This window comes from Oxyura jamaicensis, chromosome 2, assembly GCF_011077185.1.
Source record: "Oxyura jamaicensis isolate SHBP4307 breed ruddy duck chromosome 2, BPBGC_Ojam_1.0, whole genome shotgun sequence".
NCBI classification, from domain to species: Eukaryota; Metazoa; Chordata; class Aves; order Anseriformes; family Anatidae; genus Oxyura; species Oxyura jamaicensis.
This window is the reverse complement of record NC_048894.1, coordinates 115,713,314-115,719,313: the sequence shown is the minus strand read 5'-3', so window position 1 is coordinate 115,719,313 and position 6,000 is coordinate 115,713,314. Positions and strand designations below refer to the sequence as shown.

Sequence of the window (6,000 nt, the reverse complement as noted above, 5' to 3'; positions counted from 1 at the left end):
TGTAACTCATTACATGAGTTTAATTCCTGAGTAGGCCCACTTTGCTAAAACTCTGAGAAGAGTATGGCCTATATCACAGTCTCTATGTAGAGCAATTCTCCTGAGAATGTGGTGCTGTGCATGTGCTTGCTGCAAAGAAAAAGAAAATAAAACTTTTTTTTTTCCCTCTATCAAGCAGTGACAGGAAAAGAAGCAGGGGCTTACACTGTGACAATAGATAAACTCTCCAATGGTGAGATAGTTGGGTAATGGAGTACACTGCCTGGGGAGTTGTAGTGTCTCCCTCACTGGCGTTTTTTTTATCAGGACATAACACAGCCGTCTGTCAGGAATGATTTATATATAGCTTATCCTTGGAGCAGCTTATCCTTAATATAGCTTAGCCTTGGAGCAGGGAATAGACTAACTGACCTTCTCGGATCCCTTCCAGACCTGTTTTCTGTGATTCCCCATGCTAAGACACTTCTGTAGATGTGAAATATGCCTTTACATACCGTATTTCCGTTGTATTCTACGGGCACAACCCTTACCTCTGATAATTTATCTTCTTCCCAAAGCCAATTCTGTTTCATTAAGTGTAATGACAGTTTAATGCACATTTCTCCACCCTGTTTACAGTATTTTCATTCATCTGTAACTCTGCAGTGCTGGGACATAGAGCTCTCCTTTTAATCTGCAGTTCAAAGCTCTGCCTAAATCTGTCAATATCGCAAAGGTGAAGGGTAGAGCTGATCACCTAACAGTGACGGTTGTTACATGTTGTTAGTTGAAATTGGAAATGAAAGCCAAGAAGAAACGTAAGAAAAAGCTGTGGCACAGCCAAATGGGAAAGAAGCAATCCACGAGATGTTTTCTGCAATGACTGTGATGCATGGCCACATGGTCAAGGGCAGCACCACAGACAACGGGGAAATGCAACATGACCCTGTTTTTCTCATCCACAACTGCGTAGGACTGAACCCAGGGATTCAACAGGTCATCTTCAGTCATACGCTCTCACTTCACAGTGACATACAAAAAGGCAGACTACTTCAAGGTAGTAGTTTCTAACGTTGCCAAAGATGTTCTGAAAGGAAAAATATTTTTTTTTATTAGTATATGGTGCCATAGGCAAAACTTCCAATTCATTACCTCTGTCTGATTTTTACTGTCTTCAATAAATGTCAATTTGTTTTGTTTTGTTTTAAAGTAATTATCAGTTCTGTTGACTGTTTAATTATTCTGTCTCAGGTTTTCCCTGTTGTTTGCAATTTAGCTTGTGTAAGATTCTTAATACTCTCTTTTCGGTTATGTTGTTCCCTCTCTGAATGTCTCATGAAAAAAAAAAAAAAAAAAAAAAAAAAAAAAAGTAAGAATCAGAATTTACATGCTATTCAGGTACTACAGAACATCCTGGCAGATTCATGTCACTACAATAGAGTGTTTTCTGTTCAAAATCTCTTGTCACGGCCATGCACATAAATTATGTTTGTATACTTTCTATTAAGAGACATAACCAAGTAAATCATCCTTCACCATAAGAGAGTCCCAAATATTTTCTTTTAAAGTTTGCAGGTGATGTGTGAGCTGTTTATGAAAGAGCAATGAAAGGATTATTATGGTCAGAGTAATTGTGACCTATTTAACTACTTGTGAAACATCTACTGCATATCTCTATAATATTTATGTTTAAAATAAACTATGTGTATATGCATGTACCTACATGTGCTTAGAATTTATGAAAGGTTTTATCATCATTTCTGTCTCAAAAATAAAAAAAAAAATAAAAAATAATAATAATAAAAAATAAAGGTAGATTTGCACTGCTTAGTGCATGATGAGTCATAGCACTTGCTGGGGTACAAAGTTCAGTCCATCTCAAAATACAATTGCTTTACCTTTTTCTCCATGGTCTTGTCTGACTGTAATGTTATCACTATGGAGTAAATATTTTCAGGTCCTTGGAATACACAGGAGCTGTTGAGTTTGGCAACAAACCTTTCCACTTTTCTCCCACCGCAGACCATTCAAAATTAAATCCAGGGCATGTTCATCAGCACCTGTTCTCACTTATCCTCTTGCCCAAATTTGCATTAGGTCCTCAGTTCCTAAAAAAAAGCTCATAACATTTGATATAAAGTGGGAGAGAAAAGAAAGCTTGCTTCATATGCACGATCCATTAAAGAGTGCATGTCATTTAAGGTCAGCTGCCACCTGCAAGAGGAGCTATAGTGAGATCACAGGCAGTTCTTACTTATAAATAGAATAGATCTGAGTCTGTTCTCTGGGGAGGGGCATGGCATGTTTTGTAACCATACAACTATACCATCTTCTTCCCAGAGCATGTTGCCTCATTTACACTGTCCTGTGGATATAAACCCTGGTCCATGTCAGCCCCAAAACCACACCTGGGTATAGCGTGAGAAAGCCTACTTACCCTGAGCAGAAACCATCCCAGAAAGCATGCTAGCAATAAAATTATTTTCTTATTCATTTAATCCAACAACATGCCTTAGTTATCTGTCAATTCTTGAACTAGTTTCCTGTCCCCATGCCTTTAGCGTGAGTAACTGTAGACTCAGTTTTTGCATAAGGCACTTGGGTTAGAAATGTCACAAAATTTTGGAATGACAGCATGTAAAAATGTCCATGTATTCCTCAATCATAATAATGGGAACAACCATGCTGCTACCATTTTCCTCCTCGAAAGTGCTCCCTCTGGATACATATCAACACCATGGTAGGCTGTACACCTAGGTGACAGAACCATCCTAACAGGGATCCTAACAGTTTTCATTTTGCAAGACCTGGTATGAGCTACATCTCTCCATTTACTTGTCTTTGTGCAAACACAAAGGAAGGAAGACAGGCATGCTCCAAGGACCCAACAATTTACAACCAGACAATCTATGTAAAAGTTACTGTGAATGAGTGTCTGGTCTTCAGGCAGGTACCACAATTCATTTTCTTGGTTGGACATTGTCCAAATTCTATTGTACCTGATTCAACAGATACTATATACTTTCTTTCACGATATCTTAACAAAATGAAATATTACTGTGTGTTTCTATTACTATTAGGGCTCTTGGATAATAAACCAATTAATAGGAATTTATAGTTGATTTATTAGTTTAAACAAGAAATCAATAATTTTCATTAACAGATATGGCGAATGACTGAATATTATCTACCTGTATACCTATTTAACAGGTAAAGGCTCTGAGCCTGTGGGTCCTTGTACAGGCAAGTTGCTGCTTTCTAAAGTACTAACCCACACCTTATTTTAAAATATAATTACATGTATACTAACCCACACCTTATTTTAAAATATAATTACATGTAAGGATATATTACATGTAAGGATGTCACAGTTCTTCCCTATCGTGTCCCAGTTGTGTCCCAATCATAATTTTACTGAACACTGCCCTTGTCCTTTTCAGAAGATAAAAACTTATTTTTTCTCAAGAGAAATTGCAGCTAAAATTTGCCATATTTATATTTGTTACTATTTTCATACCGCTGGTAATATTAGTATGTCCTGAACTTCAATATTTAAGAAAAAAAAAAAAAAAATCTATGATCCCGTCATATTTCATCTCTGGCTCCCCAAAGTGTTTCTTCCCTTTAAATTTCTACCAAACTTTTTAATAAAAACAACAATAATAACAAAATAATTGAAGTAACAAAAATAATTTGAGCAATGGAATAACTTTTTATGTCAGTCTGAGGACTCTACTCATTAGATTTGAAATGAGGTTTATTTGCCTCTGAAGCATACATATGCAACACAACATGCGGCAATGCAGTTACACTCTTCTTATTAGCATTAATGAAGCTCTCATCATCAACTCCCTTATCTTCAATCTGAATACCATATGCTTTTGTGTTCTGTTGTGCTCATGCATGTTTTTTGTTTCATTCTCCTGTAGACACAACATACGTTATAAACACCAGCAGAGCTCTGGTAATTGGCTGATTTTCCTGCTCAGCTCTGAAAGGGCAAAGATTTCCTGCTGGGGCTGCGTAGATAAAATCCAGAATCAGGGAGAGAAGGGACAGAAAAAAGTCCCATGTTCCCATGTATGTGACAGTTGTTTGTCCCTTATTCTCTTTCAAAACAAACAAACAAATAAACAACAACAAAACACACTATAAATAATAATTATAATGATCTCCGATATGATCTTTCATCTCTCTATGATGAACCAGCCTCAACATTAAAAAAATAAATAAATAATATGGGTAAGCTGTGGGAGCAGAGAAGAATCATGGTCCAGATATTAAGGTTAATGGTGAATGTAAACTACATTAAACTTCATCCTAGAGTGATTCTGTTTATGTATATCACTTATATGCTGTATGAGTTTGTAATTGTTCTAGTGGTTTAAAGGCAGTTTGAATTTTGATTGTATTTAGTTTCTGACTTTCCTTTTCTATTAAAAAAGAAAATGCAATAACAAGCAAAGACAACAGATATTAACAACTCCTGTATGCTGAAATAATAGAACTTTTCATAGTGCTGACTTGTGTAATATGACACTGAAATTAAGAAATAACAAACAGAACTATTTAAATGTCTATTTTTACAGCACAACTGACTATTGCAAAATGTTGTTTGGTCAAAAAATGAAGTGTTCACTTAGAGTATGCTTCTGGTGGGAAATTATCAGGTTTATTCAAACTCAAAACAATGCTTAGTATTGATTTCTCTCTATAGTTCCATCTGAAATCTTAAATTCTGTGTTGTAGGTGGAAATTCAGAGTTAGTGTCCTTACAGCAGGCATTACCAGAATTAAGCATTTGGACGTAACTAGGGAGAAGGAAGCATTTTAGCATTATCATTTAGATGTTTCCAGATCCAAATTCTCTGGAAAATTTATCTACTGAGAGACACATAAAGTTTTATTATTTAGAATGAAAACATTACAGAATGTCAGAATTTCCCACGACAAAATCTGGATTTCCAGACAGCTTGGCAGCCACTTATTGTCCCTAGAGCACAGTGCCCTGGAGCCTTCATGCTCTGGTGAGAGCTTGCCTGAGAGACAAGACACACTCTCATTAGCTAACACTGCTACAACTCTATTTTAATTACAGATTTTAATAGAACAAGAGACTTCAGCAACAGTGCAGCTTCCTTGCAAATGCATATAGAGCATTATAAAAAGATCAAGGCAGGGTTTGGGGGAGGGAGGACAGAAACAATTTCTTCTACTTTTCATAGAACTCCTTATGCTACTCACACCTCTGTAAACAAGTTAAAATCATTTCATTCATATTTCTTGCCAATCTGTCTTTGAAATCATTTGATATTTACCAAAGTGTAAGATCTTTTCCATTACTTCGATTCACTATCTGCATTGATTTTTATTATAGACAGTTTTATTATAGAATCATCCTTTTTAAACCAATGTTCAACTTGCAAATGAGTTAAAAAGTGTTCCAAATCATAAAATGCCATACAAGCTTAGGAAGAAACAAGCAGAAGATTGATTCAAAGGCACAGATCTACCTATTGGCTCCTCTTTCCACCTCTGAATACTAAGGACAATCTACAATTGTCTCAGGTTTTGATTCTTTTTCTGATTTTCAAATTAAATCAAATATTGTCATGTCTCATTTGTTTAATGGACCTCCAAATTAGGAAATGGATTTTCATGCTTTTCTGGTTACCACAGATGTACTGACAGCCTGAGACTCTAGTTCCATTTGTATGCAAATATGGTGTATTTGGCATAACATTTGTCACCTGATGAGAGTATCTTATGTAGGTAGAATGGTGTTTCCAGGTCTCAGCTCCTGAAATGTGAAATAATAATGAATGTAAGGCATTCACGCACACATATTTCTCAACAACCATGGAACTAAAATCAAAAACTGCATTGCTGCAGATTGTGAGGGGTCCCTGGAAGATCTAAATGATATACTTATGAATGCCATGGTTCAGGGTCTCTAGTTTCTTTGAGCAATGCTGTAATTTCTCTGTGTGCGTGGCCTTGGACCAGACATCTTGTGCCACC

At 36.2% G+C, this 6,000-nt stretch overlaps 1 long non-coding RNA gene across 1 annotated transcript in view; it reads left to right on the top strand.

Annotated features, from left to right (window-relative positions):
• The first annotated feature begins 427 nt into the window (after positions 1–427).
• Positions 428–6,000, top strand: part of LOC118162804 — a 28,329-nt gene continuing 22,756 nt past the window's right edge. Inside the window, exon 1 of the long non-coding RNA XR_004748640.1 lies at positions 428–1,036. This is a non-coding gene — a long non-coding RNA (uncharacterized LOC118162804). The remainder of the gene's footprint in view (positions 1,037–6,000) is intronic.